We start from the raw sequence: 20716 nt of genomic DNA on the forward strand, positions 1-20716 counted from the left end.
TATTTGGAACAGCTGACTGCTCAAGTACCAAACTGTTCTAACTATTTGGACAATATTGTCATATCAGGTCATACACCTGAAGAACACAATACAAATTTGCTGATGCAGGACTAAAGTGTAGACTGGACAAGTGTGACCTTTTAAAATCTGAGTTGCAGTATCTTGGTCGTGTCATAAACAGTCAAGGTGTACATCCTCTTCAGTCATGTTTGTTAGCCATACATGACCTGCCAGTTCCTCACAATGTCACAGAATTGCAGTTTGTTTTAGGGAAAATGAACTATTATATTCAGTTCATACTGAATGCTGCACAAATTGCAGCTCCATTTCATCACAAGAATGTCCCCTTTGTTTGGACGGATGAGTGCCAAGAAGCTTTTCAAAAACTTCAAGATCAAAGTGAACGAAGTATCGATCACTGAGCACAGTGATCAATGTTTCATTCACTTTGATCCTGACAAACCACTGTGTTGCAAGTTGACGTTTCTTCTTATGGAATTGGTGCAGTGCTTTCATATGGAATAGGTGATAGACAGGCCTATTGGTTTGACATCAAAAGTGTTGTCCAAAACTCTGTGTAACTATGTGCAAATAGAGAAAGAGGCATTAGCTATTGTGTATGGTGTCACCAAATTCTACTGCTACTTGTCTGACAGAAAATTCTACTTAATAACAGATCTCAGGCCATTGCAGTCCTTGTTTCATGAAATGAAGCCAGTTCCTGTACAAACTTCCCAAAAATTGCAAAGTTGGGCTTTGTTGTTGTCTCAGTACCAGTACAAGATCATGTATCATCTGACAGCTCAATACAGTAATGCGGACACACTTTCATGTCTTCCGATTGTCCCCAATACAGGCTCTCATGCTTCCACATCATCTTGTTGTCACATCGATGCTCATGATTCTGAATCGCTTCAATAGTTTTCTTGAAACTATAGGAAAATTGCACAGGCCACAGAAGATGATTCAGATTTGAACATTTTATTAAAATACATTCACACAGCTTGGCCTCACTTATTGCATAGCATAAAGAACTCTGTTGTGCATCGATACTGTGCACATCAGCATAGCCTGAATATATAGCAAGGTGTGATTCTTGTTCAGAATGGCAGTGGACCATCACGTTTGTTGATCCCCAAAGCTTTGCAAAATGAAGTGTTACAGTTACTTCACCAAGGACACTGGGGAACTGTTCATATGAAACAGTTAGCACGTAGACAGTGTACTTGTCAGGTTATGGACACCCAAAAAGAACAAATGATGTCACACATGTGTGGAATATCAGTCTGCTTTGCCACAAAAATCCTCTGCTTGGCTTAAGTTGCAATCACAATGGCAATGTGTGCACATAGACTTTGCAGGTCCTTTTTGGAACATTCGTTGGTTGATTGGGCTAGACCCTTATAGCAAGTTTCCTTCTGCTGAGCCAGTGAACTCGACAGTGTCATGCAGCACCTTTCAGGTGTTGTCCTCTATTTTTTGCCTCAAAAGTTAGCATGAAGTCATAGTGTTAGACAATGGCCCTCAGTTAAAGTCAGATGAATTTGAAACATTCCGTGAACAAAATGGCATACAGCATCTAACTAGTACACCATTCCATCCACAGACCAATGGTGAAGCAGAACATTTTGTCAGAACCTTCAAGCAGCAGATGGCCAAACTTCATACCACAAACACCAAGGATGAAGCACTGCAACTGTTTCTTGCCACCTATCGTCCGCATCCACAAGATGGACCATCACCAGCAGAGTTGCTTCATGGCCAATTCCATCGGACACTGCTCCACCTGCTTTACCCTCCTCAGCATCCAGCACCAAATGAAGGTGGCAAGTATTGCTTCGTGCTGCATGATGTTGTGTTTTTCAGGGTTTCTAGCAGCAGCAGATGGTGGGCATGAGGTGAGATCCTACATCAACTCGGTACATGCAAGTATCTCATTTCAGGCCCAGACAGACTGCTGTGGCAACATCACAATTAATTTCACCAGTCATGTGCACGGTGGTCCTTCTGTATCTCCTCCCCCAGATTCCCAGATCCTGAGGACAGTGCAGCCACAACAGATGCCATGGGACAGCCCCATGGAGACAGAACCTTTGCCTCCTCTGCCTGCTCTCATCCTACTTATGGAGCTGCACCCACCAACACTACCGTGGCCAACACCTTTTACATCATTGTATGGGCCTTAGGAGATGGACATGTACCCTCTGTGCATTTCCTGGGGGAAGTTTCCACCAGAGCGAATGATGGATGGCAGGGTACGACCGGAAGTCTGACATCCCCTGCAGCCACAGCTACCCCTCCATCAGAGCATCCATGCTCCTGCCTCCCACTCACCCCACCCCCATTGTCATACTCCATTTATGATAATTTTGAGGGGGGGGGGGGGGGGGAGAGGAATGTTACAGTGTAGAGTCAAGTGCCGGCATGCTAGTTGGGAACAACAGGAAAGAAATGGCTGTGAGAAGTCAGCCAATCACAGGCTGACCGACCTTCCTTACAGGATGACAATGCGACAGCAGAGGTCCCTATGTGAAGAAGACATAAGCGCCACACCTGACTGGTGCAGTCCTGTTTGATAGCAGTGTCAAGAGTAGTGACCTGGATAGCAGCTTCAAGATTAGCCACTTCAATAGCAGTTCAGGACAGACTTTTGTCAGTTAGAGATCAGCAGTCACTGCAAAGACTGATTATTTTGTATGTCACCCTTTGCTTGTGACACATCTTGTTAATGAGTTTTATTACAATAATAACAATCATTTTGGCAATTACAAGTTGTTTGATTGTTTGTTAGTGAACCGAGTATGCGGGCTTCCTAGGCACAACATGGTTGATGACGAGGCTGGACAAAAGATTTTAGTCTAGTACAGACTTAGAATATGTCTTGACAACCCATTGCCTATGATGACCATGTTGTTTTAACAGATCACTATGAGGAACACTTCACAAAAATGGTGCACCAGTGCAGTAAGAAATGCATCATACTTATTTGTGCCCTGTGCTTATTCATTCTGACTTCCTTTCCTCACTGTGATTTTAAAAATATTCATGTCTTATTAATTGATAATTCTGACTTCCTTCTTGTCTTGCATCATTTCTGCTGTGCAGATCCTGTTTTATTTGTGGATATAGCACATTAACCTATAATGATCAGACATTGCTGTCTGCAGAACTTTTGCTTCACAATCAGTATATCAGTGTTGGTGTAAATGTTATCAGTAGTTATATGGCTTTGGTTGGTCTCTCTTGTAGGTGCATTTGTTATTGCTTTATGACTGCAAACTGTCATTTTTCACCACCAAATGCTTGTAAATTTATGAAATCTTTTCCTAAACCACCCACAACAAAACCATATGATTTTAAGGCTGACCTCCATAACAGAGCTGCCAAGAGAAGGAGAGATATATGGGTATGGGGGCTTATGGCAACTTTCCAATTGTGTGAAATTTGCACTGTGGTGTTGAGCAGAATTGTGGTGAAATTTGGTGCCAATGTGACATCATTAACCCACCTTCTGTCTCACATGAACTTGAGGTCTCTGTTCTTTTTTCACTTGTGTATGCATCTCACTGTTTGAATCATCATCAAGCCTGAGGATGATGTGACAGGATGCCATGTTTCTGTATCATTGCAAAGGAAGGCTGAAGGTTCTTGAGAAACTTTTACACTACTGTAATGCCTGGACAATTTAACTCTTCTCTAAGGACATTGTGGAGCTGCAACCCCATTGAACATGATGAGGTGTAGTGTGACTGCAATTTTTTCTCTGGTATTCAGGGTGGGATCACTAGGGCCTGTTCAACACCATTTGCTGAAACTGGAACATGATATGGGCAGCTAAGTGTGTTTATATTTTTTAAGTCCTCCTGTTTCACATCCTCCTGTGGCATGATTGTGGGGTGGTGTGACATTGAGACATATGTGAATGAAATGGCAGAGGTCAGAGGATCCCTCTAAGACACGCCCCCCCCCCCCCCCCTCCAGTTTGGCAACACATTCAGTGGCACCTGCACACCTTTGTTGAGCACTTTAAGAATTTACCTGTACAGAGACAACACATCACCATTTCCTATGTGCCTGCAGGCAGGCAATCCCTTCAACACCCTTCAGTTGAGTGAGCTGGGGGTAAGGGGGCCTTTGGTGGCCTGCCAATTGTGTGAAATGTCTACAGTGGTATAGGACAGTACTGTGGTGAAGTTTGGTGTCACTGTGCTATCAAGAACCCACCTTCCACCTGACCTAATTTCACAAGAGTCTACACATTGCAGTTTGAAGAGGGTGATGTCACAGGGTGCCACACCTTTGTGCCATTATAGAGGAAGGTAGCAGGCACTTTTGAGCCAAATTTCAAACTTCTGCATCCCAATAGGGCAGAATTATGGGTTTTCAAAAAAGTGACCCTTCAATTCTGTTGTGCAGTTTCTTGTTCTTTGTTGCCTAGGCAATGTTATTTTCCTTTGATGATTGCTGAGTTGTTGAAGCTTTGCTGTAGTTGGAGACTGACATGTACAGAAGTTGTCTTCATTATTTTTTATTGTGTCCCACTTCCCCTTTGTTGGCTCAGGCATAAACAGTCTAACACTCAAATGGGATACACAAATAAGCAAAACAAATGCAATACCGAACAATAAAATTTCACCCTATGTTTACCCTCTAATAAAAACATTTTTCATATTGATTGAGTTACTTACTATGCCCAGTTACAGAGCATTTTTCAGTACAGAACTGTGTTCTGGAGTAACATGACATCTAGTTCATTTTCTTTGGTAAGAAAATACCTTTAATGGCAATGAAACATGCTTGACAAATAGATTATTGCAAGCTCCTCTTTCAAATAAATTTAGCCCCTCTCCCCAGCCCCACTATTCTGTATCTGTATACTAAAAACTTGTAAATATGTGTGAAAGAATTTAAAGGCATATAAAAAAAAACTTTATAACTCACAATACAAAGTAAAAGTAAAAATTCCACATTCAACTGATGAAGACATCAGCTTTTAAAAGGTCCACTAAAAGTGGTGCAATATAGACATACAATAGTATCCCACATAAAATAAAAGCTGTTCTATCATTCTCACTGTCAAATAAGATCCTAAGATTAACTTTATCAGATAACTGGGTTACAGAAATGCAAGTGTCTAGCATAATTATTCCTAATTTTGAAATGATTAGCAAATTTTGTAGAATCAACCATAAAGGGGGTGGGACAGTATTTATGTTAGGACAGGCGTAGAATCAAAAGAAATTAAATGTAAACTAAAATGCATAGAAAAAGATTTTCAATACAGTATATGTGAGCTAACGAAATTAAAATTACTGTTGTGTGTTTGTACCGATCACCATTGGGCAACTTTGCCATTTTGATGGAAAACCTTGAGGGACTACTGAATGAACTTAAACATAATGTAATTGTTCTTGGTGATTTTAATGTTAACTTTAAGAATGATTGTAGTAAACAATAGCAACTGTGCAATCTGTTTTTGTGTCATAATATGCAAATGAAATTACCAGATGTGGAAATATGTCTGAAACTATAATAGATCAAGTATTTATAAACAAGGACACATGTGAATATAACACTGAAGTAATTGACACTGGTTTCTCGGATCACAAGGGTATCAAATTGAGTTTAAATGTCACATCTTACAAGGACCCTGTTATCGATAACAATTGCAGAGAAAGGAGATTTATAAATGATGACAGCATAAGAATTTTTAATTACATTCTGAAAAATAACAACTGGGGTAGTGAATCAAGTGGTGATGTCAACACTAAGTTTGACTCATTCCTTGAAAGCTACAAACACTGCTTCGATGTTGCCTTTCCTATAAAAAGGGTCAAAACTAAACACAAAACCAAAACATGGGTTACACAGGGGATTAGAAAGTCATCAGACACTCTCAGAAAGTTAAATAAATCAGCCAGGAAGAATGTAGCACTGAAAGCACATGTGAAATGTTATAGAAGCCTGTACAAGAAAGTAATAATTGCAGCTAAGAAGCTTGATAATGATTCATATATTGAGAAAGGTAACAACAAAATGAAGTCAACTTGGGAGGTGATAAATAAAAATATAGGTAGACACAAAAGAAAAGATAACAGCTTTGTCATTAAAAGTGGGGGTAAAACTGTTAAGGACCCACTTCAGATTGCCAACATATTTAACGAACATTTCACAAATATAGCCATAAATTTAATTAAAACTAAATGCAATTCCAATAGCAAGATAAACATCCCCATGAATGACATGACAACGTTCCTTTATCCAGTAACTGAATCAGAGGCACTAAATGCCATAAATAAGTTAAAAAATTAAATGTCATATGGGTGTGATGGGATTCCTGACAAAGTCATTAAGCAAAGTGCAAGAAACATAGCCTGACATCTCACTGAAATTATAAATGAATCTTTTAAGACAGGGGTGTTTCCATCAAAACTTAAAATGTCAACTATAAAGCCACTTCACAAGAACAGTGATAAATATACTGTTAGTAACTTTAGGCGTTTATCAATGTTGTCAGGTTTCTAAAAAATAATAGAAAGGATAATGTATCAGAGACTATACAAATTTCTTATTAAGAATAGAATATTGGTTAATGTGCAAAATGGTTTCTGTAAAAATAAATCAACTGAAACAGCTATCTTCAATTTTTTGCAACTTATTCTAAATTCCATAAATATAAAAGAATTAAATTGTGGATCGTTTTTAGACTTATCAAAGGCCTTTGATGTCATCGACCATAAGTTACTGCTTAGGAAGTTATATGCCTATGGGATATGTGGAGTTGCCCACAAATGGTTTGAATCATATCTGTCAGACAGGTGTCAGAAGGTGGAGATAAGCCATGCAGATAGGACATATTCATCAAGATTCAAGAGAGTTTTGTATGGAGTACCCCAGGGATCTGTATTAAGGCCATTACAGTTTTTAATATTTATCAATGACCTACCAAGTCAACTATCTGAAGCAGAGGCAGTACTGTTTGCTGATGATACAAGTTTGTTTGTTAAAGCAAATAGTGAAGCTGACTTACAGGAAAAAGTCACATTAGCAACAGAAGAAGTAGATAGATGGTTTAATGAAAACAGACTCATTGTGAATGCCAAAAAAACAACGTGGATCAACTTCAGACACATTACAAATAAAATAAAAACTAACCTTACCGTAGAACTGGGCAAGTGTAAGATTGAACAAGCATCATACACTAAATTATTGGGAGTATGGTTTGATGAACACTTAAGATGGGAAAAGCATGTAATATCATTAAACAAAAAATTAAGTCAAACATGTTATATACTTAGAATGCTTAAAAGCTCATGTAATATTAAAACAGTGTTATGTGTTTATTTCTCATTCATGCACAGTTCATTAAGATATGGTGTACAGTTTTGGGGGAACATCAGTCTAACAAAACGTTCATTTAGACTACAAAAGAAGGCAGTCTGAATAATAAAAGGTATAGGATGTAGAGACTCTTGTAGGCATGCTTTCAAAGAATTAAAAATCATGACACTACCATCCTTATACATATATGAAAGCATATGTTTCTTAAAAGAACACGAGGAATTTTCTACATTAAGCAGAGAATTTCACAACTACGAAACAAGGAATAGGAATGATTTCCACAGAGAAATTCATAAAACAGCTATGTATCACAAAAGTGTACTATACCAACCCAAAATCCTCTACAGTTCTCTCCCCAAAGAACTAAAAATAATACCAAAACTGCACATATTTAAAAGAGAATTTAAAAACATGTTATTGAGCAATAGTTTTTACAGTATTGAAGAGTTTATGAACCGTTGACAATAAAAGTGCAGTTAATATTTCCCTGACATAATAAATATGTGTAATTGCTCACATTTAAATACTTGCTCTTTATATGAAAGTGTGAAACAGTGTTAATGTAAGAATGGAAATAATCTTTGATGTGAGAATCACTAGCTTTTTTTTGTACATAGTTATCCTACTTGTATATTTTTATGTTAATGTTCTTATAGTTCTATTAAAATTGTAATGTCTAAGTGACAAGTAAATTCAATTATAAATTTTCATGTACATGTATTTTAAATTGTAATGTTTATTGACAAGTCCTATGTCATTTTGATGATGTACTACAAGGATGCTAATAAATTGAATTGAAAAATTGAACTGCTTCTATTCGGTAGCATTGCTGGGCTCCTCACTTTAGGACCAATAACATTTACTGAACAGAAGTAGACTCCTGCAATAACATTGATCATGAATTTATTGTCCCTCATACCTTGGCTGATTTTCAGTTGCATATTTCCTCAAAATAATGATCATCTTAAACAAAGTCACATTTTTCATAATAACAGCAGATAAAATTATAAAATATTTCACAATTGTACACCAAACATTACTGAATACTCACTTCAGCATACAACCTGAATGAAATAAAGTGGAAACACAAAGAACACAGTTCTAGCACACATTTAAAAGACAAGTGACACACATTTTGCATGTTTAACATCTAGGACCAAATTAAACTGAACTGAGGTGCTTGCAAAGAAGTAAGAAAGTACACTGTGTCCCAGCATGCATTTGACTGGTATATGTAACATACAGATGCCCACCATAACTTCCTGGATAACTCTCAAGTGATTTTAATTATTTTACTTATGTCAGGTTTTCACATTTGTACAAATATAAATAAAATTATTTATTTTCATACTGGAAAATTTAAAGAACTAAAATAGTAATAATATATATGCAAAACAACTATAACTTAAAGATGGACTGTTCCACAATGGGATGCTTATGAGACAGTGTTTATATTTTGCCATTTTGTGATTTGATGTTAAATAAAATAGTTAAATAAAATTGGTAATTACAGTTTCCTAACCAAAAGGTGACCATTTAAATAATTACAAATTGTAGCCTGGAACACCTCAAATAAAATTTCACGTTTTTGTCATTTTTAATGGCATTTGCTATTACTTGAATAAATTAAATTCTGGGAAGTTATGGTGTTCTTGAGATACATTTATCTTAAAAATTATGTCCCCAGCTATGATTAAGTGGAATGGTATGTTTATGTACTGGGACCAACAGGAATGTTGATATTAATCATAAACACTAAATTATTGACCTGACAGGTCAGCCGAGAGCACTAATGTGCTGCTTCCTTGACATGAGTAGGCGTGCCGGCCCCAGATCGAATCCGGCACAATGAGGGCCTGTGTGCAGGCCAGCCTGGATGTGGTTTTTGGGCGGTTTTCCATATCACACTAGGTGACTAATGAGCTGGTCCCCACATTCCGCCACAGTTACATGACTCGCAGCCATTTGAACCATGTTCGCATTATTTCATGATTTACACTAGATACAGACATCTGGGGTACACTGATTCCATCCTGGGGGTACGGGGCGGTGGCAGTAAGGGCACTGGCCACCCCTTCAAATTAACCTTGCCAAATCCAATTGTAACCATGACAACCCTGTGAAAACTGCGGGACAAAGGCATAAGCAAAAGCAAAAGCAAACTAAATACAATTATTATTGCTGAAAAAGCTCCATTGTATAATGTCCTCAATCAAAGCTAAGTATTATACCTATCAAAACTAAAATGCTATCTATAACTTCAAATTCAAAAGTTGTGTCAAGCAGTTAATTGTGCAAACTGGGTTAAATCTTAGTTATTTGGAGTGCCCTCTCACAAAATGTCATGCTTAGCATGCATATGAAATTATGTGACCCTATGGAATGTATTATCTCTAAACATTTAATTGTCCCATATTTCATAAGAGAAAAAAATCATAACACAAAATTTGCACCTATCTGGTTCTTTTAAGCAAGCAGTTCTCTATGTTATAGTGAAATAATTTTACAAAAACGAAAAGGTGACTAAGAATGCATTAAGAAACATCTGTAAAAAAAGCTAGCAGAACCATTAAGAAGCAAGACAGAAATAAACATTTATATAAAAATTTTACTTAAAGTTTTCATTGAATATGAATGTAATTGTGTGCAAGCTCACTTACAAAACTATAAGCCAAACATAACTACTTAAATATGAAAACCTGTGATGTTCATAAGAAGATGACAAAAACGTTTTATTAATACAGTGTATGTGAGTGTTCTTTCAAGACTATTACAATGATTACTAAGTTGGGAATTTAACATCCATAAACTGTAGATTAAAATGGAAGACACTACAAAAATGTGGGAATTTAAGGAGATGGGACCTGGACAAACTGACAGAACCAGAGGTTTGTAGAGATTTTCAGGGAGAGCATAAGGGGATGATTGACAAGAATGGGGGAAACAAATACAGTAGAAGAAGAATGAGTAGCTTTGAGAGATAAAATAGTGAAGGCAGCAGAGGATCAAATAGGTAAAAAGACGAGGGCTAATAGAAATCCTTGGGTAACATAAGAGATATTGAATTTAATTGATGAAAGGAGAAAATACAACAATGCAGTAAATGAATCAGGCAAAAAGGGATACAAACGTCTCAAAAATGAGATCCATAGGAAGTGCAAAATGGCTAAGCAGGCATAGCTAGAGGGCAAATGTAAGGATGTAGAGGCTTACCTCACTAGGTGTAAGATAGATACTGCCTACAGGAAAATTAAAGAGACCTTTGGAGAAAAGAGAACTACTTGCATGAATATCAAGAGCTCAGATGGAAACCCAATTCTAAACAAAGAAGGAAAAGCAGAAAGGTGGAAGGCGTATGTAGAGGGTCTATACAAGGCAATGTTCTTGAGGACACTATTATGGAAATGGATGAGGATGTAGATGAAGCTGAAATGGGAGATACGATACTGCATGAAGAGTTTGACAGAGTACTGAAAAACCTAAGTCGAAACAAGGCCTGGGAGTAGACAACATCTCATTAGAACTACTGACAGCCTTAGGAGAGCCAGTCCTGACAAAACTCTACCATCTGGTGAGCAAGATGTATGAGACAGGTGAAATACCCTCAGACTTCAAGAAGAATATAATAATTCCAATCCCAAAGAAAGCAGATTTGAAAATTACTGAACTATCAGTTTAATAAGTCACGGCTGCAAAATACTAACACGAATTCTTTACAGATGACTGGAAAAACTGGTTGAAGCCGACCTTGGGGAAGATCAGTTTGGATTCTGTAGAAATGTTGGAACATGTGAAGCAATACTGACCCTATGACATATCTTAGAAAATAGATTAAGGAAAGGCAAACCTACATTTTGGTTTTTGTGTATCATCAACATGGACAAGTCCAATGAATATGGATGATAAGATACTCTATTGTAGTCTGCAGTTTGAATTCACTCAATTTTTTTTAGCAGTTGCATTGATTTGTTTTTGTAAATGATACTGAAAATATTATACACATGTATGATGCATTATTCATACTACAACTTCTCCCAGATAATTATTTTCTTCAAATTGCACAAGAATTCCACCTGACATAGTGTAAATACACTCCTGGAAATTGAAATAAGAACACCGTGAATTCATTGTCCCAGGAAGGGGAAACTTTATTGACACATTCCTGGGGTCAGATACATCACATGATCACACTGACAGAACCACAGGCACATAGACACAGGCAACAGAGCATGCACAATGTTGGCACTAGTACAGTGTATATCCACCTTTCGCAGCAATGCAGGCTGCTATTCTCCCATGGAGATGATCGCAGAGATGCTGGATGTAGTCCTGTGGAACGGCTTGCCATGCCATTTCCACCTGGCGCCTTAGTTGGACCAGCGTTCGTGCTGGACGTGCAGACCGCGTGAGACGACGCTTCATCCAGTCCCAAACATGCTCAATGGGGGACAGATCCGGAGATCTTGCTGGCCAGGGTAGTTGACTTACACCTTCTAGAGCACGTTGGGTGGCACGGGATACATGCGGACGTGCATTGTCCTGTTGGAACAGCAAGTTCCCTTGCCGGTCTAGGAATGGTAGAACGATGGGTTCGATGACGGTTTGGATGTACTGTGCACTATTCAGTGTCCCCTCGACGATCACCAGTGGTGTACGGCCAGTGTAGGAGATCGCTCCCCACACCATGATGCCGGGTGTTGGCCCTGTGTGCCTCGGTCGTATGCAGTCCTGATTGTGGCGCTCACCTGCACGGCGCCAAACACGCATACGACCATCATTGGCACCAAGGCAGAAGCGACTCTCATCGCTGAAGACGACACGTCTCCATTCGTCCCTCCATTCACGCCTGTCGTGACACCACTGGAGGTGGGCTGCATGATGTTGGGGCGTGAGCGGAAGACGGCCTAACGGTGTGCGGGACCGTAGCACAGCTTCATGGAGACGGTTGCGAATGGTCCTCGCCGATACCCCAGGAGCAACAGTGTCCCTAATTTGCTGGGAAGTGGTGGTGCGGTCCCCTATGGCACTGCGTAGGATCCTACGGTCTTGGCGTGCATCCGTGCATCGCTGCGGTCCGGTCCCAGGTCGACGGGCACGTGCACCTTCCGCCGACCACTGGCGACAACATCGATGTACTGTGGAGACCTCACGCCCCACGTGTTGAGCAATTCGGCGGTACGTCCACCCGGCCTCCCGCATGCCCACTATACGCCCTCGCTCAAAGTCCGTTAACTGCACATACGGTTCACGTCCATGCTGTCGCGGCATGCTACCAGTGTTAAAGACTGCGATGGAGCTCCGTATGCCACGGCAAACTGGCTGACACTGACGGCGGCGGTGCACAAATGCTGCGCAGCTAGCGCCATTCGACGGCCAACACCGCGGTTCCTGGTGTGTCCGCTGTGCCATGCGTGTGATCATTGCTTGTACAGCCCTCTCGCAGTGTCCGGAGCAAGTATGGTGGGTCTGACACACCGGTGTCAATGTGTTTTGTTTTCCATTTCCAGGAGTGTATGTTGACTGTAAGCTGTGTTCATACCACTAAAATTACAAATCGAATATCAGAGCTTTTATAATTTTTGTCTTCGATGGATTTAATTATTCTTAGCAAATTAATCATGAAAGGGAACCACAGAATACCACCCGCAAACAACACTGACATACGCTACCAGGAATATTTTTCTCTGTGATTCATGCATAGTTTAATTTTGGCCACATACCTCAGCAATGAAATCTTGTTCAACAATAAATACCATCAGCACTGTTCTTAGAAAATGCAGTCTGATTCGATTAATTTTTTCTTTTATAAATAGAGTTCAGTACCACCGGTGCACATTTATTTCTTACACATCGGAATATTGAAAGTTTGAAGTTTCAAGTAATTTAAATTTGCCGCTGTGATAGGAGTTATATGGCGGCCAACAAAAGATAGAGGATTTCCTTTTTAATTAAGATTTTCTTTCTCCCAATAAATCATTTAAATCATTTAAATTGATGCCACCAATAAAAAAAGTATTAAATTGTTTTGTAAATTAGTTTAACACAAACCCATGCTATTTTCGACTAGAAGTACAGACAAATTTGCTATATAATCTCAACTAACAATGACTGCACTTCTTGCAGCTATGATAAAACAATTAATACAAAATTATAATTAAAGGAGGAAGTGAATTTTCAATAATTAATCATAAATAGTTTTAATGCATTTGGCTCTATTTGTTTTTACCAGCAAATGAACATAAAAGTACAATAATTTTACATTAAATGTTTTTCATTTAACAGACCTCAAATCGATTCGCGTCTTGCGTCGGTGATCTACATCAGAAGAAGATGACGAAAGGGTACAAAACAAAAGAAAAGAATGACATAGATTAACAAAGAATGTGAGACAAATATTGTCTCTGTTTTACATAATTATCATCTTTTAAGAAATAATTACATAATTGAATGAATATTATCCACGCGTTCATATTCCACTCGTAATAAAAAAATATATATACCGTGGATGTTATAATTTCTAGCACTTGTAGACTTAGAGAAAGCTTTTGACAATGTTGACTGGAATACTCATTCAAATTCTGAAGGTGATGGGGGTAAAATACAGAGAGTGAAAGACTATTTACAATTTGTACAGAAACCAGATGGCAGTTACAAGAGTCAAAGGACATGAAAGGGAAGCAGTGGTTGGGAAGGGAGTGAGACAGGGTTGTTGCCTATCCCCAATGTTATTCAATTTGTATACTGAGCAAGCAGTAAAGGAAACAAAAGAAAAATTCAGAGTAGAAATTAAAATCCATGGAGAAGAAGTAAAAACTTTGAGGTTCGCCAATGACATTGAAATTGTGTCAGAGACAGCAAAGGAGCTGGAAGAGCAGCTGAATGGAATGGACAGTGTCTTGAGTGGAGGATATAAAGATGAACATCAACAAACGCAAAACAAGGATAATGGAATGCAGTCAAATTAAATCGGGTGATTGTGAGGTAATTAGATTAGGAAATGAGACGCTTAAAGTAGTAAAGGAGTTTTGCTATTTGGGGAGCAAACTAACTGATGATGGTCGAAGTACGGAGGATATAAAATGTAGACTGGCAATGGCAAGGAAAGCATTTCAGAAGAAGAGAAATTTGTTAACATCGAGTATAGATTTAAGTGTCAGGAAGTCATTTCTGAGAGTATTTGTATGGAGTGTAGCCATGTATGGAAGTGAAACGTGTAAGATAAATGGCTTAGTCAAGAAGAGAACAGAAGCATTTGAAATGTGGTGCTATAGAAGAATGCTGAAGATTAGATGGGTAGATCACATAACTAATGAGGAGGTATTGAATAGAATTGTGGAGAAGAGAAATTTGTGGCACAACTTGACCCAGAAGGAGGGACCACATGGTAGGACATATTCTGAAGCATCAAGGGATCACCAATTTAGTATTGGGAGGCAGCATGGAGGGTAAAAATCATAGAGGGAGGCCAAGACATGAATACATTAAACAGATTGATTAGGATGTAGGTTGCAGTAGGTACTGGGAGATGATGAAGCTTGCACAGGATAGTGTACCATGGAGAGCTGCATCAAACCAGTCTCTCTCTACTGAAGACCAAAACAACAACAACAACAACAACAATTTTGTTTTAAAGCAGTATAAGTTTTTCCTAGATCTTATTACACAGGAAAAGAAGTAATATTACCATATAAATATTCACAAAACATACTCAAAATGACAAAAATGCATGTTCATAAATTGAATTAGAAAAAAAATGCACAAAACATGTCAGAAAAATATCAGATTTATCTTCAGATGCATACAAATTGTTTTAAAAATTAAGGATTACACTCATGTTAACAATACTTGCAGTTGTTTGTACAAAATATGATAAAGTTTCCATTTAGAAGAAAGACAGGTGCAAAAACCATTTTACATTCCAATCAACTTGAATGATAAAGACTAGAACCAAAGTTTGTCATTTGAGTAACATTTTTAAATTTTTCATTTCAGATTTGATAGTTACATTTAGAGGCTAACAAGCATTTACTTCAACATAAGACATACAAAGGAAATATTCGATTAGTACTTACTGAAATTACCAAATGAAGTTTATTACATTGATTGCATGAGAGCTAATAAAAAAATCTCCGTCCATGTTTGTTGTTCATATGGTCCCTGTAACGCAGTACAAATAAAAATAAATATTTATAAATAAGTATTTCATGAAGTTTTCTGTGTCTGGTCTGCATCTACATCTCGTATTTTATTATCATTACAGGTTATGTCATTCAGTTTCATCTAGGGATCATGTTACAAATGTTACTGGATTTGCCACCATAATACCATAAAAATAAATAACTCAAGAAAATTCACATACACACAGAATACATAAGTGAACTTTATGAGTAGAAAACAGGTGGTCAGCCATGTCCTTGATGAAGGAACCATCTCAACATTTTCCTGAAGTTGCTTAGGAAAACTTTGGAGATCCACAGTCAGGATGGCCAGACAGAGAAAAAACACCATTCTCCCAATTACAAGAAACTGTGTCGTAACAACTGTACTGTCTCATCCATTTACCCTACCCCTATTGTACAATATTCTTTAGTTCATACACAGTTTCCACTAGATAATTTGTAATATGAAAAATAGTTTTGTCACACCTCTCTGCACTGTCACTGCTCACACTATGAACATGTGCTTCTGACTGCAGGATGATGAACATGCTGCTACGCCCTTTGTGCTCCCTTTAGTACATATAGAAAACTGATTCCAGGACCACACCATGTGTACCATGTGTCATACGCAACTTCAGATCCTCCCTTCAGTCTGCCTGAGGTAGCATCCTCCCCCCTCCCCCCCCCCCCCACCCCCTATTGTGAGTGAGATGTTGTACTCAGGAGAGTAACAGGACGTTATTGTTTAAACTATTTATTAGTGACTAGGCAAACAAAATGTACATTTATCTTTACATAGTGAACATACACACAGAACAGAACTGCCCGACTGTTGTACACACACATGTACTCACTGTTGAGAGTCCTCTCAACCCTGTGGATGCTACTGATATAATTGTGCCACATTCCAACATTTATGTTGCAGTCAAATTACATTAAGTATTTCTTGAAATTTTATAAATTTATCCTTGCTCAAATATTTTTAAAATGGCTGCTACATTGTTTTCTGAATGTACTTTATAAATGTCTGTAATTTCATTCACAAAATGGTGATATACTTCAATATACTTTGAAATTTTAGTTAAGTTAACATAAAAAATGGCTCTGAGCACTATGGGACTTAACAGCTATGGTCATCAGTCCCCTAGAACTTAGAACTACTTAAACCTAACTAACCTAAGGACATCACACAACATCCAGTCATCACGAGGCAGAGAAAATCCCTAACCCCGCTGGAAATCAAACCCGAGAACCCGGGCGCGGGAAGCGAGAACGCTACCGCACGACCACGAGCTGCGAACAAAGTTAACATATCTAGCAATACTGACTGCTCCTGAATTTTCTTCACGTACTTTAAGTGGTTCATCTGATTTTGCATAAAAAATACTCAAAAGTGTCTAGAATTCTCTTAATCTGAGTGACAACTTCTGACAATGTTACATACTAAGTAAAAGTAGATTATTTTGTAACATTTCCTTGTTTCTTAGATTTCCAAAACACTGCATTTACAAATTACTTAATCATATGGTCTGATGTATACTTATGATCTATGCAATCACCTAACCGATCTCCATCAACAAAACAATCTGAGTGATCAATGTTTTCAGTTATGCCATATGTTAACTTCAGTTTCATACAATTATTGCAGCACTCACAAAACATACTAAAAATGAGTATACTGTAACAGATTTGAAACCTACTCTAATAGTTCACACTGCAACTTATATTTGACTGTGCTCCTGAGCTAATATTCAGGAGGGTGTCTTTTAAGTTCCTGTACTTAGTATCATGACAAGTTTGGGTACGCCATACAGCTATGGGACCCTAAGATTCCTTTGAAGAATACTTCAAAGAGAAATACAGCATTAAGAACAGATTAGATTTTGTAAACAAGTTACCAGTTGTTAACATCTCAACAAAAGCAAATTAGTCTCTCTTAATGTACACAGCTTTTTGTCAAGCATTCATGTGAAAGACTGTATACATATTGTGTCACAATCATTCTGTTTACTCAACATTAATCTAGAAGAACAGCTGTATATCATACAGTAAAATGTGATTCAAATCAAAACTGTTTCTGCTTTCTAGGGAACTATTATAAGCAAGCAGGTGGTCTCAAAATTGGTTCACCTTTATACCCCTTATTAGGAGAAATATTAAGGGACAAGTTGGAGACTAATATTCTTAAGGGTGAAACACTGGCAAAACAGGTTGTGTATTTGTGCACAGATATCGTGATATTCTCTGTATTTGGAAAGGTTCCACTAGGAAACTCAAGGATCAGTATGGAGTTATGGGATTCCTCCATTAATTTCCTAGACACCAACTTACATATAGAAAACAGTAGCCACAAATTTAAACTTTACCAGAAAGACTCCTTTACTGACACATGCATCCCAGCTTCCTCTCAACATTTAATAGCCTACATACATTCAGCACTCCACCTCAGGAGCTACCATCTCTTTTCTATGCCTATACTGCAAGAAGACTATGACCAGGAACCTAAAACAACAAAAGCAATAGCTACAAATAATGAATTTAAATCCAACATGATTGACAACAGTCTCAATAAAAAAACCAAAAAAGCAAGCCATATCCCTACTGTATCAAGTAAGCCATGTAGATAGACCAGAAAGGAAATGGTGCAGTTTACCATTTGCAGGTAAAATTTCTAATAGGATAAGCAAAATTTCAAAGACAAAAGGTTTCTTTGTGCTTTTGTGTCCTGCAAACATCAGGTAGATGTTTCTTCACTTCAAAAGATAAACAACCAATCATGAAAAGTGGACTTTCTTAGATTATTTTCCAAGAATGTCAGGCATGCTGTATTGGGCAAACATTGCTTATAATAAAATCACAAATCCATATACATAAGAATGTAGATGTCAGTTTGTTCAAAATCATTAATATCTGAAAGGTGTTGACCAATTGCTTTGGAACTTTGACACATGTTGGGTTCTAATAGAGGCACGTGTTTGAGTACCTATTTCTTATGTAATACTGTCCTGTATTATTAAATTTATATGAAATTATATATTTCATATGGTAAGAAACTGGTATATAAAATCACATGTGTTCCAATACAACAATATTGTGTCAAAATTTCAAAACATTCAGTCCAAAACTTTTAGAGATTTATGGTTAGTGGCATTCACAGTTTCTGTATAAGTACAAATGTAGATGTTCATTTCTTCAAATCTCAAATCTCCAAAAGTTTTCATGTATTGCATTGAAAATGTGACACAGTGTGCTACCTATTTCTTCAATATATGTATACTTTTATACATTTATAAACAAAGATGATGTAACTTACAAAACGAAAGAGTTGGTATGTTGATAGAGACACTAACAAACACAAAACACTCACACAAAATTCAAGCTTTCACAACCCATGGTTGCTTCATGAGGAAAGAGGGAAGGAGAGGGAAAGACAAAAGGATGTGGGTTTTAAGGGAGAGGCTAAGGAGTTATTCCAATCCCGGGAGCGGAAAGACTTACCTTAGGGAGAAAAAGGGACAGGTATACACTTGCACACACACACACACACACACATATCCATCCGCACATATACAGACACAAGCAGACATATATCATACACGTCTGTTTGTGTCTGTATATGTGTGGATGGATATGTGTGTGTGTGCGTGTGTATACCTGTCCCTTTTTCCCCCTAAGGTAAGTCTTTCCACTCCTGGGATTGGAATGGAATGACTCCTTACCCTCTCCCTTAAAACCCACATCCTTTCGTCTTTCCCTCTCCTTCCCTCTTTCCTGATGAAGCAACCGTGGGTTGCGAAAGCTTTAATTTTGTGTGTGTGTTTGTGTTTGTTAGTGTCTCTATCAACATACCAACGCTTTCATTTGGTAAGTTGCATCATCTTTGTTTTTAGATGTATTTTTCCCATGTGGGATGTATACTTTTATATGTATAATATTAAAATACAGGGTGTACATGAAGTCCGAGAACACTTTCAATTATTTATTGCACAAGAACCAAACATTGTACGGATACCGTACATATGCAATTTTGAAGAGAAACCTTGAAAGTTTTTTTTTAATTTTTAATTTTTTTTTTTTTTTATGTGTACCACGTCAGCATAGTTTGTTAATTTGCCGATAGTCAGCACTAGTTGCTAGCATGGTGAGTTCAGGTGCGAGAGCACCTTGGCGAGAGCACTGTCACCGGATATTCCTACTTGGACATGTTGCAGTAATGGCTGATGCCTCAAATGCATTTGGACTCTCTGTTCATCTTTCAGCAAGATGGAGCTCCACCCATTTTCATCATGAAGTTCGTGTGTACCTGAACACGGAGCTGCCACAACAATGGATGGGCCGTGCTACAGAAGGGGACAGCTGTTTCATGAAATGGCCTCCCCGGTCACCAGATCTCACTACATGTGACTTTTTTCTATGGGGACACATTAAAGATATAGTGTATGTACTGCCTCTACCATGTAATGTAGCAGAGCTCTGGGAAAAAATACGGGAAGTGACTGCCACAGTTGATGACGCTATGCTGGGACAGGTACGGCAAGAATTCAGTTACCGTATTGAGGTCTGCTAAGTCACTCATGGTTTGCATATCGAATGTTTGCAAAAACAACTTTCATAGTTCCTCTTCAAAATGCAATATTTATGCCATCTCTACAATGTTTATTTCTTTTGCAATAAATAATTTAATGTGTTCCTGGACTTTATGTAGACCCTGTATATATATCTGCTCATAAGCAGGCAAGCTTTCGGAGTCAGTGGCTCCTTCTTCAGCCAGAAGAATTGAAGGGAAAGGAAGAGGGGTGAAGGAAAAGGACTGGAGAGATCTAGGAAAAGGGATAGATTTCAGGAAAGTCACTCAGAACTGGGGGTCAGGGGAGACTTATCGCAGGGATTGCTTTGAAGGAAAAACTCTCAAATCTCCAAAAGTTTTCCATGGATTGCTTTGAAACTGTGACAAAATGTGGTACCTATTTCTTAAAAAAAATTTCTGGTTGACTTTCCCAAAATCTACCTCTTTCCCCAGGCCTCTCCAGTCCTTTTCCTTCACCCCTCTTCCTTCCCTTCAAACCTTCTGCCTGAAGAAGGAGTGACTGGCTCTAAAAGCTTGCCTAATTACAACCACCTTCTATGTGGATGTTCTGCTGCCACTTTGTGAGTAGATTTTTTATCCATCCAATTAAATTATTTTGTCAAAAATTGATTGTTTTCGTTGCTAAATA

Source organism: Schistocerca cancellata, chromosome 5, assembly GCF_023864275.1.
Source record: "Schistocerca cancellata isolate TAMUIC-IGC-003103 chromosome 5, iqSchCanc2.1, whole genome shotgun sequence".
In the NCBI taxonomy this organism is placed as follows: domain Eukaryota; kingdom Metazoa; phylum Arthropoda; class Insecta; order Orthoptera; family Acrididae; genus Schistocerca; species Schistocerca cancellata.